Source organism: Sander vitreus, chromosome 9, assembly GCF_031162955.1.
Source record: "Sander vitreus isolate 19-12246 chromosome 9, sanVit1, whole genome shotgun sequence".
Taxonomy (NCBI): Eukaryota; Metazoa; Chordata; class Actinopteri; order Perciformes; family Percidae; genus Sander; species Sander vitreus.
This window is the reverse complement of record NC_135863.1, coordinates 10798863-10821515: the sequence shown is the minus strand read 5'-3', so window position 1 is coordinate 10821515 and position 22653 is coordinate 10798863. Positions and strand designations below refer to the sequence as shown.

At 39.4% G+C, this 22653-nt stretch overlaps 1 protein-coding gene across 3 annotated transcripts in view; it reads left to right on the top strand.

The window, feature by feature from the left end:
- Positions 1–4868: 4868 nt before the first annotated feature.
- Positions 4869–22653, top strand: part of arid3a (AT-rich interactive domain 3A) — a 61187-nt gene continuing 43402 nt past the window's right edge. For 2 of the 3 annotated variants that reach the window (XM_078258712.1, XM_078258708.1), the window contains exon 1: positions 4869–5168. The gene's annotated coding sequence lies outside the window, so the exon portion shown is untranslated. Of the gene's footprint in view, positions 5169–21663; positions 21844–22653 lie in introns of those variants that run through there. The other variant, XM_078258711.1, reaches the window with a different exon arrangement.

Below are 22653 nucleotides of genomic sequence, written 5' to 3'. Positions count from 1 at the left end.
TCCTTTTCCTAGTATTATTAATTTTAGTACGGTGTATGGGTTGCACATGCATATTAGGCACTTGAGCACATCTTTTATCAGTATGTTTGTTATGTGAATTATGGTCTTCCGCAGACTGAAGGTGTGCATGCAAGTCTAAAAACAGGAAACTATAAAAGTGCTGTCAGAATCCATCTGGATCTGCAACAAGATGCTTTGATGAAAACCCCACAATAATCGACTGCAGAACGTTTCTGTTTTATGACCATTTACCCTGAGTCTGCAATGAGGCTAAAGTGCGATATTAGCCGAGATTCTAAAACATGTACAAATTTGTTGAGGATTAATTAATTAAGATATCGTTGAGTGAATATTGACAAATTATCTAAAATGAACTAAGTAGATATTTTGTAAAGTTTAAAAGTCAAAAACGTTACATAGTACAGTGCTTCTCAAACTTTTTCACATCAAGGACCCCTAAACTGACACAAATTAGACCACGGACCCCCATCTGATAAGACTCTGTCCCAGGGTCCCCTACCTGATAAAATTTTTGCATTTAGATGTTTTATTACAGAAAGTGAATGAGCAAAATAGTCATACAATTTGTCATTGTGTTACTTATGGATGAAATTCTAGTGAAAATAAATGATTCCCCTTTTTGTCGGGGAACCCCTTCAAGGACCCCTAGAGGTCCCCGGACCCCACTTTGAGAACCACTGACATAGTAGGCCTACAGCGGTATAGTAGAATGACAGGTATTCCCAGTGGGGTTTTCTCTGACTCCTTCCACTAGATGGCGAACTAGTACCAAGAAACAGGCCAATAAAAGGGAAAATATTCAGATTCTTTACTTAAGTAAAAGTACTAATACCACACTGTAAAAATACTTAATTACAAGTAAAAGTCCTGCATTAAAAATTGTATGTCAGTAAAAGTATAATCAGGAAAATGAACTTAAAGTATCAAAAGTAAAAGTACTCGATGCAGAAAAATGTCCCCTGTGACTGTTATACTATTACATATTACGGTATATCATTATTATTACTAATGCATTCATATTAAATCTGACTTTTACTGTTGTAGTTGGTTGAGGTGGAGCTCATTTTAAACTATTTTGTATCAAACTGCAAATAATGATTATTTTCATTATGGATTAATCTGCTGATTATTTTCTCCATTAATCGATTGATTGTTTGGTTTGTAAAGGTTCTGAAAATAGTGAGAAATGGCGTCACAATTACCCAAAGACTAATATGACACCTTCAAAATGTTTGTTTTGCCCAACCAACAGTCCAAACCTCAAAATGATTAAAATAGTTATGTACAATTTGATTTAGTTCCACCACAAAATGGTGCACTACAGGCGGTGGACGAGATAATGAATAAGGACTTCACCTTTTGATGCAACTGTTTGGATGAATGACATTTAGCAGCATCTGTCAGCTATTAATGAAGTGTGTAAATCTGCATCTTTGATATTGTTTTTCAAAACAAAAGGCAGCTAACAGAGCTCAATAGTTAATCAGTGGTCATAAAACTGCACAATTTCATGTCAAAATCATGTCATCATATGAAACCACAAACTGTGTTGACAGAGGTGGAGTAGCAGTAAGAAACTGAAACTAACCAACGTGGATAAAATGGCCAAATGGCATGTATGGCTGACAGATACTGCTTATTAATATTTAACCCACCTTTACAGCATCGCTTAAAGCATTTGATTTACTTCATTTTAAACGTTTTTCTTGTGGTGTGTTCATTTGGTCTCCACTCTTAAGAGTTTTTTTTTTTTTTTAAGTTTTTTGTTCAAACCATTTGGCTCCATGTTGGAACATAAACTGAAACATTGTATTTCTTTCTTTCTTTCTTTCTTTATTTATTAATCATTATATTCTAAGAAGAACACAAATGAAATAAATCAATCAGTTTATCGTGAAAGCATGTATGCGATGAGAAAACCATTGAGGCTGGATACTATAATATTCAGCCCAATCTATTTTTACATTTGCTATCAAACACAAAGTCACACAAAGTCAAACACTATTTACATGAAAACAGGAAACCTCAAAATGCAATGATGTGTGAGTTTTCTGTTTATGGAAACGCATCAGTCAGTGTTTAATTATTTTCAATCAAGTGTGAAATCATAGTTGTCATCATCATAGAGAGCCTAAGGCCCGTTTTAATTTCCATTGCTCTCTGTGTCAGGGCAACAAACACTTCTCTCCTGATTTCCATTACATCTGATAAGGCATTGGGAGGATCATTTTCCTCTTTTAAATATCTCAAGCCTTTTATTTTAGAAAGCAGCTGCAACCAGCTACCGACCAGTCAGCACTCCAACTGTAAAGTCAGATTTGGAAATAGATGACATGGCTGGTGACTTTAGGAAGCTGTCAACAACTGTGGGATGACAACAGAAAGACCATTTCCAGCAGTGAGGTTTTTACATGTCATTTAGCTGACGCTTTTATCCAAAGCAACTTACAATTGCTATATATGTCAGAGGTTGCACGCCTCTGGAGCAACTAGGAGTTAACTGTCTTGCTCAGGGACACATTGGTTGATGTATCACAGTGGGGTTCGAACCCAGGTCTCCTACACCAACAGTACATGTCATATCCACTGCGCCACCACCACCTAGGTTATTTAACTGTGGCTAAACAGTTTTCTTTTCTAAATGTGCAGTTTTTACCACATGGTTTGGTCTATGTAAATGGACCATTCCATTGTTAACATTGGGTTTTTATCATTTTTCCACTATAAAATATATAATTATTCCTTGTGTTTTGCATATATATGACACCTAAACACATGTTGACCTTGATTAAGACCGTAAAGGGCATATTAAATTGCATTGTTTTGAGTTATGTTGGATTATAAGCATTCTGAACATGTATTTCCTGCTGTAGGGTATATGATTGTCCTAAAAGAATTGCCCAGTGTACAATAAGTCTAAGTCTCTGAAAGCTAAAAAAAAAAGTAGAAAAGCACTGCAGTCCATTTACCATGTGTTCTAAAAGTAAAAGTTGGTTAAAGTCAGTTTAGGTGAGTTCAGCTATTATATATATAATTAATGTGGAATTAAATGACAATCTATCAATTATCTAGACAAAGCTAAGCATAACACTATCGTCAGTAATAATAAAAGCTGGTTTAATGAAATGAACTGAGTTGTGCTTCACTTTTAAAGCTTATTTTATGCAGTTTTCACACCAAACACAGTATATTTAGTCTCCCACATAGACTGTATATAAAACTAGGTCTCCCATCAGCCTCCCTGCTTAACAGGGGCTCTCCACCAAGGGACTGTCACCAAAAATCTACACTGAGAAAAAAATGTAACCACAACACTCAATTTACCACAAGTTTCATGACAAACATTTCAATTTACATTGTACACATTTATTCAAAACACTATTTCAGACTTAGAAATATATGTAAGGTTAGGATTTTAAGAAGCTTAAAGCGATTAAAGTATTAAGTATTTCTTAAGATAAAAGCGACTATTGTCATCCATCTACATACAGTGCAGTGTACAGTACATAGAACAACAAAATTGTTTCCCTGGTCCCGGTGCAAAACAAAAGAATGAACAAATGAACATAAGGTGCAAATAAAAAGATACAAAACAGGTACAGAACAGGATCCAAGACGATATAATGCAATAATGGCGTTTTTCCATTACATGGTACCTGCTCGACTCTCTACTCGGCTCGACTCAACTCGGCTGTGGTGTCCTGTCCTCCATTTTCCATTGCAGATTTAGTACCGCCTCATTACTGAGGCGAGCGTGGCTGGTCGTCATAGCGACACCGCAGGAAACTGCCGTGACCTAACGCAACACACACAGAACGTCGAAGGTGTGTTGTTTTTGACTCTCGGCATGTGGCTGTTGCCACAGCCAGAAGACAAATTTTGTTTCAAAAGAAGTTGGAGGCAGCAAAAAAAACACAGCTGGCTAAACTATTTAAAAATGGCCGTTTTGTTCAGGACACCCCCCTGTCTGTCGCTAGCAATGATGATGCAGTGATTAGTGACGATCCTCTCTGACCAATCAGTAGTCTGCAGGTTTTCAGGTCACCTTTTGGTATCGCCTCAGCTCGCTTGGAACCTCGACGGAGGTGGTACTAAAAAAAGTACCTGTTGACAGGTACCAGGGACTTTTTTTCGTAATGGAAAACCAAAAAAAGCCGAGTAGAGTGGAGGCGAGTCAAGCAGGTACCATGTAATGGAAAAACGCCATAATAGAAACATAAATACAAGTAGTGTAAATAAATGTTAACAAATGTGAAGTAATAGTGCAAAAAAATAAACTAGAGAAAAGCCAGAATATAAACAGAATGTGCAGGGCTGAAACTAATGACCAGTTCTGTTATCGATTAATGCGTTGATAATTTTCTTGATTAATTGATTAATGCTTTAGTCTATGTCATAAAATAGTGAAAAATGCCTGCCCATTTTTGTCTGACCAAATTCTCACAATTTCAGAAACTTAAATGATAAATAGGTGGCAGGCTATTTTTTGACTATTATATCAACTAACGTTAATCGTTTCAGCTCTAATAAATTGTGAAAGTTATTTTTCTTTCTTATTGCCTTAATAATCTTGAGACCACCAAGATGTATAGCCTACTGTGACACACTTGTTGGGAACCAGGTTAAGGGTTCATCTGTTGTGGAGCCTCTCATAGTACATATCTCTCCACCTTTTTTTGCTCCACTCCCAGCCCACTTTATAATTCACACCCATACATTTACCGACATCCCATGCACCGGGTGGGGGTGTGGGTGTATGTGTATGTGGAGGGCTGGCCCCTGCTGATTCAGAGGTTAGGAATTTGCATCTGATTACTGTTTGTCAACCAATGATCTGACTATGCAGGCCGGAGAGTCTCTCCACGCCTCTCTCTCTGGCTGTCTGACTGAACGTTGCGGGTTCTGAATCCGACACTCAAAGTCTGAAAACACAATTATACGCAAAAGCCGAATGCGTGGATATCATGCAGTCACATGCAACCACTTTATTTCTAGCTGATAAACACACCAACCACTTTTCATCTTCCTCTTTTTAGTGTGTTTTTCTCTGTGTGTAATCGAAGGGGAAGACTGGATTCAGAGACGGGGAAAACAGGAATGTTTCTTCCGGTACCAAAGAGTGTGAAACCCGAACGGAAGCCGATGTGGTAAGTTCATATTTCTCTTTAATTTTCGTTTGTCTTTTTATGCCTACAAAGTCTTATACATAATTTACGTTTGTGTGGCTTCCTTGTTGTTGTTTTTTGCTGCTTCTGTTTTTAATCGTCACTTACAGGACGCAGCGTTTGTTTGTTTTTTAACCGATGCGAGGTTATCAAATCGCCTGATCAATAGTGTAGCTACGTTATTGCTTAGGTAGCTATCGTTAGCGGATGGACTCACCTGCCATATGTCAGCCAACGAACGTAATTCAACCTACGTTGAGTAACGTTAATGGCACCATTTCTTGAAAAAAAAAAAAGCTAACGGAAGAGGTGTTTTATTTTAATACAAGGTTTTTCGGCCGTAACACCGAATTTTACCGAATATAGAGAGTAACATATTAAAAGTGTACATGTTATAAGCTACCAGGGGTCGTATTTAACGTTACTGTCAGTTACAATTGTTAAACTGTACCATTACTAACGGCTAACGTTCGGATTTCGACTGTTAGCTTGAGTTTATATTACTATTTTTATGTTATGTCACCAAAATACTATCACAAATGTAAAAGCACAATATTGCTCACTATTTCAGTTAATATATCTATACTCTATAATAATCTATAGCTGATTATTGCCAATATTATCCGGTGCTTTAGCTAGACGCCAATAACTGATTACCCACAACTGTTCATATGTTTGCTGCTAAAGATTTGTGTGCAAAACTGCTAATTAAAATGATGGCGGCACGTCCTGTACAATTTGAACCCACCATTTTTTTTGCCACAAAACATACACTAAAGTCAGTACATCATTCTGCCCAGTTGAATATAAAAGCCAGTGCATGTGACAGGGTCTACATGACCCTTTAAAGAAGGTTTGGTCTGATATGTCATGTTGGGGGTCAAAGCAGAGACAATAGGGTGATTCAGAGTTTAAGGTGGCTTAATGAATGGATCTGAAGCTGCTTTCTAGGTCGTTTTGCTGCTCATTCCAAAAACAGAGTGGCAGAGCGGTGGTGTAAAGTAGGCTACTGTAACGTTACTTGAGTACAATTTTGAACTTGTACTTTAGCTACTTCTACTACAATTCTGGAGGAATTATTGTACGTTTTACTCCACTATGTATTTGTTTCTAGTTTCAGATTCAGATTAGTAACACAAAATATAATTAACAAACAAGTTAGGCTATGCTGTATTATAGATCAAGCAACCCAGCATTATATACATTTGTTAAAATGTAGCCCCATTTGGTATATTTTGATATAATTCTCTACTTACATTTTGAATGCATGATGTTTACTTATAACAGAGTAATTATACACTGTTGACTGCACTGTCAGTCTTTTTGGTATAGGCTTACATACCTTTCATCAGTCCAAGCAAGTAAATCCTTGGTCTTACTTTTTGCCATTGTTGTTCTTTCTCCAAAGTATTTTCTGTATTTTCAATTTATTCTTCCATGAATAAATTTCAACGGCAGAGTAACGTCAGACAATCTGCTTTCTGTTGACAACGGCATGCGCATGCCCAGTGTGAATGGTCATGTGATATACGTTGTCAGACTTGTTAATATGAACGTAGATTAGTTGTGATACTGGAGCTAAAACTCTTTTGTGAATGGAAATTGTTTTTGTCTCAAAACAACGCCTTAAAAATGAAAACGTAGTAGTGTAGATGTAGCCTCAGTGTGTCTTCTGTAGAATGAAGTTAGCGTTCCCCCTTGTATCAATTTCTCCATTCTACGGACAGACGTCAGCGTCACAGTAACAAGCCTTGAACCAACTAAACCAGCTTACAGGGCTCGAAAAACTACAGCGTCCCCCAGCCCCCACTATCACATACTCCTATCCAGTAAAACATCAGATCCATCAGATTTGTCATTCGGGATGGTTTTGGTACAGTAAACAAGTGTAACTGTTAATCCTTTTACGGGCCGTCCACACAATAACGGAACATTTTGAAGAAGTTGTTTTTCCTTTGCGTTTTCAAAACTATGCTGCAAGTTATAGCCTAGTGCTAAACACTGACTAAACAGAGATAATGCAGACAAAAACAGGGTTAAAAATTTTTTTATTTAAGTTCAGCAATGTTGTGTCTCTTTGTTATTCTTATTAAATGGTTGTATTTTATCAAATGCAAAAAAAAAAAAATGATATTGGCCGCCCTGTTGTCTAAATATCAGCATCGGCCATTGAAAAAAAGGTATCGGTCGACCACTAATTAACACAGGTGCAGATCTATCTCATTTTAATATCCAACTGATATAATTTCACAAAAGTCTTCAGGCTGTGTCTCTCTAAATTTCTGTGGAAGTGCATAATATAACAAAGGTGGAGTAGGTTGATAAAAGAGTCTGTCAGAATCTGTTAGTGGCTGAGATCAAGACAAGTCCAACATGTCAGGGGAGTGATATGGACACAATGAGCTGCCTTCAGTACAACAGCAGGGCGGTGGCAAAATTCACTCTATCCCTCTGTATGACGTCAGTGGATATGAGAAGGGGGCAGTAAACTTGTCATCTGAAGTGGATTCAAAAAGAGCTCAGTTACTGAAACAGAAAATGAGTTAAAGTATATGTCCTCTGGGAGGCCCGAGTTGGACTTGGTTAACTTGTTAAAGGAGAATTCCGGCCAATTTTTACGTTAATCTTAATCGCTATAGCTATGCGAGTACTTTCGATAGAAAAGAACCAGACCTGAATCAGTACAGGTCCACGGAGTAGCTGCAGCTACATGTACAAGCGTCCCCTGAGCTAAAACGGCAGTTGTCGGGGCAGGTTTTTAGAGTGCCTTTGTGCCGCTTAACAGACACACAATGCAATTAATATGTCTGTGCCACATGAACAGGGCCCTTACGTGTCAACAAGATGCATTTTCAACTCAGACATTGTTTAAATTCACCTACCCTGTCTTGATCCTGCCGGTGGGTAGCTTGGCCTGTTAGATGCTAGCTGTTAGCTGCTATCTGCCGTCCGTGATAAATGTGTTCAGCCAGGCTTTTGTAAAAAATCATCACGCAGCAGTTCCGTGTGTATTTGTAGCTCCTCCATTTTGTGTGTGATCGATCTGGTGTTGGTGAGTAGGAGGCTTGTCAGATCTGTCGCTTGTCGATCTGTGTGGTAGTTCCCTTAGCCGGGCAAGCAGCCTTCGTCCCCCTCCCTTAGCCGACAAAAAAATTGGCCGGAATTTTCCTTTAAGTCCTTTTGTAAGGCCCAGTTTGGAACTGGTTAAGTCCTCTGGGAAGCCAGGTTTGGAACCTGAATTGCAACATTTTATTCTCATCTTTTATCTGTGGAGGCACGTGATCAGACAGTGGTTTATGGAGCTTTGAAAAAAAAGAAAACTTTGATACGGAGCATTCTATGAACGGAATGAATCATTTTAAATATCGCTTGATCACGTGAATTTGATCGTGGGAAGACAAGATCGTGATTAAAATTCGATTAATTGTGCAGCCCTAAATTGCCCCATATGTTTCATTCTACTGTGAAACTGACATGACAGAAACACGGTTATGAAATGTCCTTGGCATGATCCATCCATCTTCATCCGCTTATCCGGGGTCGGGTCGCGGGGGTAGCAGCTCCAGCAGGGGACCCCAAACTTCCCTTTCCCGGGCCACATTAACCAGCTCCGGCGTTCCCAGGCCAGGGTGGATACATAGTCCCTCCACCTAGTCCTGGGTCTTCCCCGGGGCCTCTTCCCAGCTGGACGTGCCTGGAACACCTCCCTAGGTAGGCGCCCAGGGGGCATCCTTACCAGATGCCCGAACCACCTCAACTGGCTCCTTTCGACGCAAAGGAGCAGCGGCTCTTCTCCGAGCTCCTCACGGATGACTGAGCTTCTCACCCTATCTCTAAGAGAGATGCCAGCTACCCTTCTGAGGAAACCCATTTTGGCCGCTTGTACCCTGGATCTTGTTCTTTCGGTCATGACCCAGCCTTCATGACCATAGGTGAGGGTAGGAACGAAAACTGACCGGTAGATCGAGAGCTTTGCCTTCTGGCTCAGCTCCCTTTTCGTCACAACGGTGCGATAAATTTTATGTAGTACCGCCCCCACTGCGCCGATTCTCCGACCAATCTCCCGCCCCATTGTCCCCTCACTCGCGAACAAGACCCCAAGGTATTTGAACTCCTTCACTTGGGGTAAGGACTCATTCCCTACCCGGACTCATTCCCTACCTTGGCATGATGAAAGTCAAAATTCTCTGACATATTTTCTGTTAACTGTGACATCACAAATTGATGGGTAGATGGCATTTTGAAACCTTAAAACCTGAACCAGAAATCAGGACGACAGGAGCAGGATGAAGAGGAAGTTTACTTTTAGATTTTAATAGAGAAAAGAGGATTTTCACACCAACCATTGGTCGAATGCTGGTCAGGTTTTACTGCACCATGTTGCTTATCTTACTGGCCACTCTGGCAGGCACCCATCATTTGCTTGTGTGATTTCATTAAAATTTGACTCTAAAAATGTATTTCAGCAGGCAAGTCGCTCTCCTACGCTAAATGTCCTCCATGTAACTTCTTCAAGTTGTCCTTGACAAACAAGAGATGGTAAATTGTGACACCTGCATTTTCCCAATGTGACTATTAAGCACTGAAATTCTTAAGAGAGATTTTCATGCCTTTATCACACCCTGCACCCCACCATCCTCCAATCACCATAGAGGCTTGTCCAGAAATTGCTGCACTAATCTGTTTGGCCCAATCTGGCATATGGTATTCTGTGGCCGACACTGGCCAACTACACAGTGCACCAGTGTTTCCAATAGAGAGAAGTACTGCTGCAGCGTGCTGGTGGAGGAGGGTGTTAATGTTGTAATTAGAATTATGTTGTGGATTAGAAACGTATGGCCAGTCATCAAGTTCAGGTCTTAAAAAGGCCTCCCCTTTTGCATAATACATTCTGTCCCTAATAACACGTATTGTTATGAAACCAGGTTTACATAAAGACGCAAGTAGTTGCTCTTGATTTGAAGAACTGACAGATGTGTTGTATTTTTGTAGAAACTGTAATTTGCCATCAAAGAGAGGGGTTGAAAAAGTTGCAGACCTTGACATGGTGATATATCAATATAGTATTGATATTGTGGTTTAACATATTGTAGGATTTTGCTTATTACACTATGATGTTATAGCTTGACTATTGTGTCTTTACATGCTTAAAAGCTGCATTAATGCAGGTTTCTAAAGTTATTAGCATTTTACAGCGTATGGAAATGAACGTTTACCACTTTGTCATCTTGCAAACATTTTAGATTGTCAATATTGATTGTTTTAGACTCTTCTATGTCAATATCTAAAGTATTGCCTCAAGAAAAATGTTCTTGTCATGAAGGAAAGGCCTCTGTAACAGTTGACACATTACTAGAAAGAAACTAAACAATAAGGTGCTTATAAAATCAATTTTTTTATTTTTAAAAGATTAAACGTATATAAACTTAATGCAGTGCTGAAACAGTTGGTCATCAGAAAACCAAACTGAAAACTATATTAACTAACTAATATATACTAACTAAATAACTGATCATCATCAATCATTTATCAAGAAAAAATGCCCAACACACGCTGGCTCCAGCTTTTCTAACGTGAGGATTTGATGCTTTCCTCAGTTTCACAACATTGTTAATTGAATATCTTTGATGATTGGTCAGCTGGAACAAGAAATCGGAACATTTTTATGGCCGTTTTGCACTATTTTCTGACATCTTAGAAGCTAAATCAATAGATAATTAAAGTGCCCATATTATGCTCATTTTCAGGTTCATAATTGTATTTAGAGGTTGTACCAGAATAGGTTAATGTGGTTTAATTTTCAAAAAACACCATATTTTTGTTTTACTGCACATTTCTTTATTTCATTTCTCCTCTTTTCACCCTGTGTGTTGAGCTCTCTGTTTTAGCTACAGAGTGAGGCATCTCACTTCTGTACCATCTTTGTTGGAAGTCGCACATGTGCAGTAGCTAGGTAAGGACTGCTAGCCAGTCAGAAGCAGAGTATGAGGGCGTGCCACTCTAGCAGCTAGGCGAGCATTATAACGTGTGTTACAAAGTGACGCACGTTTGTCACAGAAGTAAAGGCTGGACTACAATAGAGCTGTTTGGAGCAGTTTGTGAACAGTGTTTTCTGTTTGAGATGGTAAGTCCCTTTGGGGTGGACTTTTTCACTTTGTAAACCTATAACATGCACAAAAAGATATATAACACAATAAAGGAAAGGGAAAAAGCCCAAAAGCATAATATGAGCACTTTAAAAAAAGAAAGAAGAATTGAAAGATAAATAAATAATGGAAATAATTAGTAGTTGCAGATAGGGCTGAAGGATTTATTGTTTTCAAATCGAAATCGCGATTTGAAAGAATACGATTAGCTAATCGTAAAGACCACGAATAATCAATATTATTTTACTTGAATTTGGTGTAACATTTGGTTTACCATTTTTTATTCCTCTTTTTATTATTATTATTATTACTACTGTTTTTTCATAAGATAAATGCTGGAATAACGTTACATATCACAGATTGTTTACAGAGATGTGCTATTTTCAGTGGATTTTTCATTTATTTTGTATTACTTTATTTAACATGATCGTAGAAGGTGCAATATGTAGATGCTGTTATTGAACTGAGGCATATCAGAAATTTCAGTTTACAGGAAAGTGCTGATTTTTTTTTTATTGGAATTGTTTTTTATTATTATAACTTTAGCTTTTGTGATACATGTTCTGTGTTTGACTGATTAATGTTCCATGCATATGAAAATAAAATCACTTATTGCTGGTAATTCATATCTACATATGTTCTTATCCTTGCATGAGAATATAAAGCAGTTTTGATGGTGTCTCATGTTATAATGCTCCGTGACATGTTTTATCTGTTACACAGTGAATATTGAACTTTAGCTAAACTTTTTTTTTCTTTTTTAAATTGCAAATCAAATCGTAATCGCAATATTTGGCAGAAAAATCGCAATTAGATTTTTTCCCCCCAAAATCGTTCAGCACTAGTTGCAGCCCTGATTTGGTTTTCATTTGTTGCTTTCTAGAATGTGTTTCCAATTAGTGAGAAATGACCATCATGTCAGTGGTGCACTTTCATTGCCCAATATCAGCTTGATGTCAGTCCTGCCATAGCTAACACGCATTGCTGCTTGGCCATTGAGCATGTCTGTCTTCTCATAGCTTCTCATAGTTGGTGCCGGTATTTGTACTTCTAATCCTGTTGTTTTGATGTTTTTGGTTTCCATAGTGTTCCTTCTCTTGACATGTAAACTGGTCCTTGTGACCTCTCCTCTAATCAAGTGTTTGATGTGATCTGTGTTGAAACTAAGCTCAGGTTCACATAAAGGTCTGTGTATTAGTCATTACCATCCCATCTTGATCCAGAGTTGTGATGATGTTTGTAGATTCACACCTCAGTGTGTTTAAGTCTGTTAAGTGTACATATCAAAATGCAAAGCTGGCAGCGCTGTTATTATTATAAACATTATTAAAATGTTTACAAGCAGAAATCCACTCAGCTTCCTGTCAGCACACACGCCTGATCTCAGCCCGAGGGTATTTGAAGAACATTTGTAAGTAGCAAGTGTAATATACAAATAGCCTGCTCAGTTAGCCTCTGAACATCATGGCTGAGTGAGTGGCAGTCACTGGCTGTTGGCCACTAAACTGGTTAGTGGCTGTAAATCAATGACAGACAACCATGCACAGACCAGACAAACAGGTTTGACGCGCGTTTGTTGTCTTACTATCAAACTATAATCCTTTACAGCAGCTGTGTCAAACTCAACTTCACTAAGGGCCACACTTGGAAGTAGAGTTTATTGACATGCTTTTATTTAATCAAAGTCAAACATATTTGACTGTTTATTGCATGTCTCATATAGCTTTCACACTTACAGTTATGTCGATATAAAGCCCTAAAAAATAAGTTCCTTAGCCATCATAGAGTTTTGCAAATCAAGCAAAACAATAATTAAATTTTTTACATCAACCTGTTTCACAGCCTAAATATGATAACTCTCTGCTTCTGTGGGAATTCCTGAGTCTCAGTCGCCAAATCTGCCAAATGTTGCTTTGAGTCACATAATTACAGTTTGAAAAGAGTTTCCCGTCTTTTTGGTTTCTGCACACAACTACGCCGGCCAAAATCTATTGTGAACCTAAATTGATATGCGGGCCCGATCAAAACTTGGGAGGGGCCGGATTTGGCCCGCAGGCCTTGAGTTATACACATGTGCTTTACAGGGTGGTAAGATGGCTTTTATGTTGTTACTGCATTCAAATCGCCCTACAAGGTTTAAGGGTGTGGGCCTTGCCTTAAAGCCCACATTGTGTCACCTGAATGTTTCAGTAATGACCCGCTTGTAAATATCAGTATTAATTGTATCACAGTGAATGTCTGCTGTCTGCACACCACAAGTTTCCCTGCCATTAAAGAAGTGGGAAGCAACTTGGCTTGGCTGGCTTTCAGCTGTTCCGTTGCCAAAAGCTACATTTCTAAAAGGCCTGTGCGGTACATGGGGCTTTAACTAGGTTGTCCTGCCAAAAAAATGCAGGAAGAAAATCAGTAGTTACTTAACTGCCTGGGCCGGAGCCATGAGGGAATCCCAGCTGGGCTGACGGTGACGCAGCCAGGGAGCATACTATAAGGAAGGGTCTGAGCTTTTGGGATGCCCTGCAGTTCCTGAACCGAGCTGCTAGTACAGTTGTAGGCTTTGTGTTTTAATTCACCGGCTGACCGCGATCTATCCTGGTACTTCTCTGCCTGGATACCAGCACGCAGCTGCAACATGCTGACATGTCCATCAAACCAGAAGCGTTTGTATTTCATATTTGCGTCAGCTAGCGCTGGCATCCTGCCCAGCCAATCAAAATGTAATTGAATCAGATCCATGCCAAATGATACACATCCCTCATGAGTTTTTATTAGACAGATTGCAGGCACATTAAACTAATCCACATTTAGCACAGAAGTGACCGTTTCTGTTCTGGATTTCTCCATGTACAGTGAACAGAGCTCTTTATCTAAGATTTACACTCATCCATTGCCTCTCTGCAGACAAAAGACTTGATTGTTAAAGATCACAATGCAGTGACGTGACTGTCACCATATAAACCAACATGTTAATCCAGTTTGGGACACTCATGCCATTCAATGAAAATGCAAACCCCCAACCCACCTCCCCCACACTAGAGGAACTATCATCATAACGTCAGACTAGAGTTACAATAGCATTGTGCATTGAACTCTGCAAGCAGCGACATGCACTCTGTCTCCTGAATCCCAGCTTTTATGGCAAAGTAAGTCTGCTCACATGAGGAATTTGACTTGCTGGGTTTGTTTCTGCAGCTCACAGAAAGCCAGAGACATTTTTTAAACAAGTCATTTATATAAAGTTGTAGAGGTATTAAGAGTTGCATTAAAGCAGTGTTTAGTAGTTTCCCTTTACAATCATCACATGGTATTCTGGTAAAACTGACTAATTACAGGAAGCTATAAGATTGAGTAATAAAGGATAGAATATACAGTGACAGATGTACAAAACTAATGCAATCCAGTACAATAGCCCTGCACACAACTCTATTGTTAACTAACTTTGTTTTTTTTCAAATTGTGTCAGAAAAGTGTTGATTGAAGTGCAAGAAGGAACAAATGGAATATTATTTAACATTTCAACCAGAACAGAGTCAGACACAAGACAAACAGATGTAAATATACACTGTTTCCCTTTAGAAGGGCCTGTGTTTCTCCACCAGAGCTGTCATCACATGAGATTCATGTTTGCTCTCATAATACCACAGTCTCCACGTGAAGTTGTTACATAGCGAGGTCAATATCCACCAGTGAGGCGGCAGGCAGACAATGACATAAATGCCAGCAGACATTTCAGCTGAGTCAGCAGAAACTTTTGTTTTTCATTTTAACTATTCGTCTGAGGACTTTTTCTGCGGTTAGAGGTCCTTCCATATAGCAGAGTTCAAATGTTTTGTACATTTTACCTGTGGGCTGTTCTGTCTTTAAGTATAAAGTAAGTGCCAATATCCAACAGTTAATTTTAGTTTTTAATACCGTAAGTGTTTCTTCCGTTGTGCCACTTTGTATTTTCAGAGTGGAAAAGCCTGCGTGCTAGTAATTTCATTAGTAGAAGAAATGGAGCTTTTTCTAATGTTGCACTCGGTGTAAAGTGTTATAGAGAAGAGCATCAAACAAATAAATACATGACATGTGGATTTCCCTGCAAGGTTATGTACCATATGCACCGGCACAGAAAGAGGCCTCTTTCCATAATTTCCATCACTCATTTCCAAGTAGGAACACTTGAATCCAGACTTTTTACATTTATTCTTCATACATGCTGTAACATCAGTTGCTACAAATCACTCTCAGCCTCACTTGCTTGCACAGCTGAATCCTGTTGCTTGATAGATAGCCACATATTTCACCGCTGAGAAGTGGATCACTGGATTATTTTTGCTATATGCTCACTTAATTTATGGCATAGCGGGGGCTAATCAGATTTGGCTGGCTGTGTTGCCTTGGCTCGCTGAAAGAGGTCAGTGGAAAGTGCGTGACGAGCCTGCGCGACACTTCCTCAATGATCTTGTTGTTGGTGCAGTGGGGCTCAATGGAGCCTGTGTTATTGCCTTGCAAGGTAATACTGCAAGGAATGTGAGAGAGGGACACATAATCAAGACCAGCACCACTGACCGACTTCTTGTTTTTATGCTTTTTCCCCCCCTTTTTTATGTAGACCGGATCATGAATAGTTACTGTTTGGCTCCCTGTTATATTCAATGCTAACCAGTGTTTACTGTATATGGAGAGTTAATGCTATTAACAAAAAATATTTCAAAATGCTTATTAAAACACTATTTAAAAACACTTTATATAAAAGTAATCTATCAACATTAATTATCAAAATAAGATAGTTTGATATAAAATACTGTTGCATGGGAATTAAATACTATATAGCACACAATTTATGCAGTAAATGTTTTATATACTGTATATATGTGTGTGTGTTACTATTTGTATGTTGCAACTATAATTATTTTTATATTTATTTGTTTCCCCAGACTGTGAAGGCTTAATTCAGCTATATTCACCACTGTTAAAATTTAAGAAGCATTTAGTTTTTAGATAGAGGTCTTTTCCTGTCAATCATTGGCCAGGCCTCTCAGTGAGATCTTGACTGTATGTTGATTGAATGTTTTTGCCAGGTGCACAACATAGCATTGGACACATGGCACTCATTTATTTTATACCATTTACTCCTCGTGTCCCTTTAGATTCATTAGCAGCCTCTTCTTGGAAAAAAGTGGGGAAGAGCTCAAACCTGCTAATGGAAGCAAATCATTTACTTGTATAAAGCAAACAATTCAGGGGCCAGCCACACGGAAACGCTTTTTGGTATAAACGCACATGTTTAGCATCGTTTTGGCCGATCGTCCAAACGAATCCTGTAAACGCACTGCCTGAAGACGCACTTTTTTTAAACCTGGTCCCAGGGTGAAAAAAAATCGAAAACGCGGCTTTGTCCAAACGAAGCCGCAGGGGCGGCGTTTTCAAATGCGTATCGATGATGTCATCATCGCGACCTCTAGCCTTCGACCTCTTACAACAACAACAACAACAACAATTCACTATTGGTCCACACAAACGATTGTGGTTTCCTTGCACTAGCCATTTTCGTCATCTTCTTCTTGTGTTTGGTTTCTTCTTCTACTGTCTGTTTGTATACAGCGTGCAAGCTATATGTGCATGCTCCGCCTCTTCTTCTCCGTTTTTGGTGAATTTCTGTAGCGGAAACGGCGCCACCCATAGGCCTGGAATATGAAGTAGCGTGTTGAGTCATTCACAAACTATTCTTGAAACAATGCCAGGGAAGACGGGGGAAAAAAGATTGTTTTAGTACGTGTGGACTTCCTGCTCAGAGCAATTTGCATGTTAAGATAACTTTTATTTCCCTGTTATGTAAAAAGGTACATATGTAAACAGTGTAAACACATAAAGCCTTTAAAGTAAGAGAGGTGTGGTTGCCCCTTTTTCCACTAAGGTCTTCAGTATCTTTTTATTCTACTGTCACACAACATGTAGGGAGTTAAGAACAAAACAAAGAAGATAATCTTAAAAGATAAAAACCAGGGCGGCTTCTGGCTCACCCAGTGTGAGCGTTCGCCCCGTCTTGGCTGGGCCCTGCAGCGGCGCGGGTTCGAGTCTGACCTGCTGCCCTTTGCTGCGTGTCATCCCCCATCTCTCTCCCCCTTTTGTGTCTATCCACTGTCACTATAATAAAGGGAAAAGCCCCAAAAAATAATCTTTAAAAAAAAAAAAAAAGATAAAAACTCTCTGAAGTGCATTGTGGCAAACTAACTTTGTAGGAATGATCATTCTTAGCGGTGGGAATCACAGGGTACCTCACGATACAGATAATATCACAATACAGCAATTCTGCGATAATCACTTTACAATCCTATACTGATACATCATGATGTCGGCCTATGAATACAACTATGGATACAAAATGACTGTGAAAAGGTTAGGTGCTCTCTTTATTCACTGCAAGTCCAAACTTGCACAATTCTGCAGCACAAGTTTTTCAGTCTGTAAATTCGAATTACAGAACTCTAGAGCATCTAAGGGTCCAGACTTTGGACTTAAACGTGGCTGGGGAATCAGTTTCTTTTCCTCAAAGTGCTGTCCGCCACCCTGTTGAAAACCTCTTCCTCTTCTGCTAGTTAACTTATGTTCAAGTGTCCCTCATTCATGTGTTGAGCGCCACTTTGAGGAGCCTTGAAGTAGCGAGACTGGGAGCAGAGAAATCTATTTAGAGCTCCATATTTTATTAATTAATATATCATTTTTTGGCACCAGTGTATCAATTATCATATTGCACGAAGAAGGACACCGATATATTGCTGTGCTGGTATTTGTCCCTCCCCTAATCTTTTTACAGTTAAGTAGTGTGTTCTGCTGCAAACTGCATTGTGATGTAGGCTATTACACTGATATAGTCAGGTGTCAGGATTGGAAGACAAGAGGCTTTCTGGAGCCATGTTGCTCAGAAACCAACAGAGAAGTATCATATTTGTCCAGGAGTGTATGTGTTGATAACATCAGTACAAAGCCTGTTTCTCTACATAGCAGTATAGTACACACTGACAAACGGTACATGCAAGTGCTGAGTGCTGATAAAACCTGCCAACAAGTACATCAACAGAAATTCCAAGGACATACTGTATATATCCACCCACATACAGTAAATTACATGCGAGCTTTAGGAAGCGAAGAGCACTTCTAGCACCAGAGATAGAGACACAACAATAATGTGGATTACCACTTTAAGAATCACGGCCCCTCTGATTTTCTAGTCAAGCAGAACAGAGAGGTGTTCATTTTAATTGACAGTGTTAAGTCTCACAACCAGTTAATCTCAGAATAACCTCACTGCTTTAACAGACAATGTTTTTTTCTTTCAGTACATAAAAGGAAATGTTGAAATGCGAGATATGCATCTGCACTGGCACATGAAAACAAAACTACCTACTGAGGAAAAAACCGACATTAATGTCTGTGTTGCTCTCTGTGAACTTTAAATCTAGTTTGTAGCACATATGTTGCAAGCACCATGTGCAGGGCTGTAGCCAGGGTTAGGAAATTATTGAGGTCCAGAATTTTTTCTTTTATTGGAGCCCAATTACTGCGTTTCTGGACAAGCAGAATTCATACCACCATGACACCTACAAACAAAACCCAAGCTATACAATACACACAAACTCCTAATCTATATTTAAATACGTTTAGAGGGACCTGTTGGCAAAAAGGCTTTTATTAAAGCTGCACAATTTACTCTGTACTTTTACTTTAGTAACATTTTGAATTCAGGACTTTAACTTGTAATGAAATATTTTTACATCAACGTATTAGTAGGCTACTTTTACTTAAGTAGGCTTAAAGAACCGAGTACTTCTTCCACCACAATTTACTGTGTGTGTGTGTGTGTGTGTGTGTGTGTGTGTGTGTGTGTGTGTGTGTGTGTGTGTGTGTGTGTGTGTGTGTGTGTTTGTGTGTGTGTGTGTGTGTGTGATGTTTGGCTGCTCTAACATGGGCGCCGAAATGAAAAGCAAAAAGTTCTGCGATGCACACACGGCTCAGGCGGTGTGGCCCGGTCAGTCTCTCCTGCACAGATAGTTGTCAGTTTCAAGCAGTTTTATGTCATTCAGACTGCAGAGATATAGTGGGTTTTTTAGGAAATAATTACCAAGATCTGGACCTCTGTGACCTCATAGCTGGCTACGGCCATGACCATGAATTAAAAAAGAGAAGATGAATTCCTGCACATTCACCATACAAAGGATTGTGGTATTAAAAGACTTTGGTGCTCTTTTTAGAGTACATTTGATAGGCTATGTGTCTATGCCAGCAGCCAATCTTATATGTAAATATGTGCCTATACATGTGCATGTAAGGCGGTGTGGGTCTCTTTATCTCATTGGAATTAGACCCTTAGCTCTCGCTCTTATCACTCTGTACTGTTTGCTCAGACCTTGCAATCTTCTACCTCTCGAATGAGGGTTTTGGAGAAAAAAAAGAAGAGGATTAACCCATTAGCTGTCATCGTTTCTACTTATCCTTCATTCAGCCAACTGTTAAAGTTTATGTCCCGTGTCTGTCCACCCTGCCCCCACATGGGGTGCCCTGCCATCTATACTAGCCTCCCTTTAGCCAATCAATATCTCTTGAGGTTGAATGGCCTATCCTCTTGCTCCACATGCCCTGTCCAAGAGGTCAGAGGTCACTGTTGTGTACAGAGCAGGAGTCCTGAATGCTGGTTGGGCTTTAGGTTATTCCTCAAAGACAGTGGTACAAGCAGGGTGGATGCTTGAATCTGATTCTCCCAGTTCAAGTTCACCTTTCTACCCTACTGCCCCCGCAAAGGCTGTCGTAAAATGCAAATACAAGCCATAAAATTTAAATGAAGGGAAGTATGAGAGTGAGAGAGAGACATGAAAAAAGAATCCCCATATGTCAGCCATCACAGCAGGATATATTTGGCCTTTGGTCTTTGGTTAACACAAGATGCCAAGTAGTCGTATTGATTTGGAGGCAGACTATTGCATTTAGAAGTCCTTCAAAAAGGTCTGGCAATAATGTTGTGGAGGAAATCCTCTATTAGTCTGCTAAATATTTCCTTAACTGGCAAATGGCCTTTGACCACAGCTACTCAGATATGGCAAATGTAAGAGTGATGGATCAAAAACCATGAAGCAAGTTGGTTGCTATAATTAAGTTTCCAAAGTATTTTGATTAGCAACTTACTCATAATTCATTATGCTTTCCAACAAATCTGGATTTTCATATAATAGCAGGTCACTGTTCCAAGGCGTTGATAAGGTAAAAAAAATTACCCTAAGTGCAGTGTTGATTTCCCACCCTGGATACAGTATAGCCTAAAAGAGACCCAGCAAAGATAATTTTTTTGGGCATTTTCGGCCTTTATTTTGACAGGACAGCTGAAGACATGAAAGGGGAGAGAGGGGGGGAATGACATGCAGCAAGGGGATTCATCCCTGGACCACTGAGACTGCTTAGTTTTTGTGCTGAGCTGTTTTAGATATTAAATGCCTTATCACTCTAGCCAAGGTCTGGTTATTCATGTGTGACAATGAGATACCAAGGGAAACCACCACACATGTTGCACAGCAGAGTTGCACCCAATAATAAGGTGACCAGATTTCTGAGACAAAATCCGGGGACATTTTCAGCTGAGAAGCATAAATACCTTCAAAAAAGGTGATGTTTTTTCTTTGTAAAACTTAAAACGGGGACACTGCCCCAGGGGGGTCACTAGACCTAGAGCTGCACCGGGGCACAAGCCCCCCTAAGGGGGTCCTTGGGCATGCTCCCCTGTAAGGAGATTTTGTCTATTTTAACATTTAAATGCATCAATCTGGTGCACTTTGAAAATAAATGCAGAGGTTAGACTTGATTATTCTTATCTATGGATGGAAATATTTGTGCGTATATAAGTATTTTGCACTTCAGAATTATAACCATGCACACACAGGTGATATAGTGTTTTCTTCATATTTTTGCATTAATGTCACTAGGAAGCATACCAGTAGAAAAATATATTCATATTTGTAAATGGGATATATATATAAGTAAGTGGGATTGTCTGGAATCTGGCAATATAATAACCATTATGGTGGGATTCACTGGCTAAGCAATTAACAAAAATGTCTGTGCTGACATAAACAGTTTACATTATAATTTTGGCCCTTTGGCTGAGTCTCTCTCTGTCAGAGGGAGAGCAGGAGTGCGGTTGTGAAGAAGTTGATAATTTCATGGATAGATTAACACTTTTGCATGCACTATATCGTGTCACATTCTCATTAGGGGCTGAGCCCCCCTAAAGGTCTGATCCTAGAATCACCCCTGCTGCTACTTCATACTTTTACTCCACTACACCTCAGAGGGAAATGCTGTAATGTTTACTGCACTACATTTATCTGACAGCTTTTGCTTTATTGCTTCGCGCTGGGCTTGTTTCTGCAACAGCTCATTGAGTATCGGATACAATTAAAACTATTGAGGAAATATTTTCCTTTGACATTGGTCCAGTATTAAACGAGATCGCTGCAGTCGGCAACGGCGAAACAAGCTACAATGTAAGTTAATAGGACGTCAATTGTCCAGCTTGTATTTACGTTCATAAAAGTGCTCGTTTTTCCACTGACAGACTCAGATTAATATTCTAAGTGTCAGACAACATTATGGGAAGGATTTCTAAGGAGGTCGACCTTAGTAGAGTAAGATCCTTTTTTTAAAACATAAAAAGTCCGCGAAATTGCGTTCGCTAAACCCACCAGACTCCATGTAAATAAACAGTAATTTTAGCATCGTAAAATGGCCATTCTAAAACATTTCTGAGCTCTGAGGCTTGCTTTGGCTGTCTTGAGCCTGTGCGTGTAGGGTGCACGACTATTTCATTCCAATTTCGGGTCTGTCAGTCACAGTGAAAACCGGAGACATTTCCGGGGACAGCTCCAGCCGGGGACAGGTCACCGAAACCGGGGACTGTCCCCGGTAACCGGGTACAGTTCATCTTGCTCTGTGTTTTCATCTATTCTTGTTGATTATTGCTGTCATATATAAAAGGTTTTATAAGCATCAAACCTGCCTTTTCATTTGGGGAAGTGTGTTGTGGTGCAATATAATGTGCACTATCTAGCATGTAGGAAATTGTGATGCCTGTGATGAACAGTAGCATGAAACAAAGCGACCACTTCTGCTTCCCCCTGCACAGGAAAAGTCAACAAAACAGCTTTGTTGTAATCACTTCTGTCTTTAAAATTACCTATATGAGAGAGAGAGAGACAGAGAGAGACACTCTGAGCCCTTTGTCATGTGTCTGTAAGTAGAACAGAGACAAGTTGTCTCCGTTAAACCAGGTCCAGTTAGGTAAGATGTTTAAATCC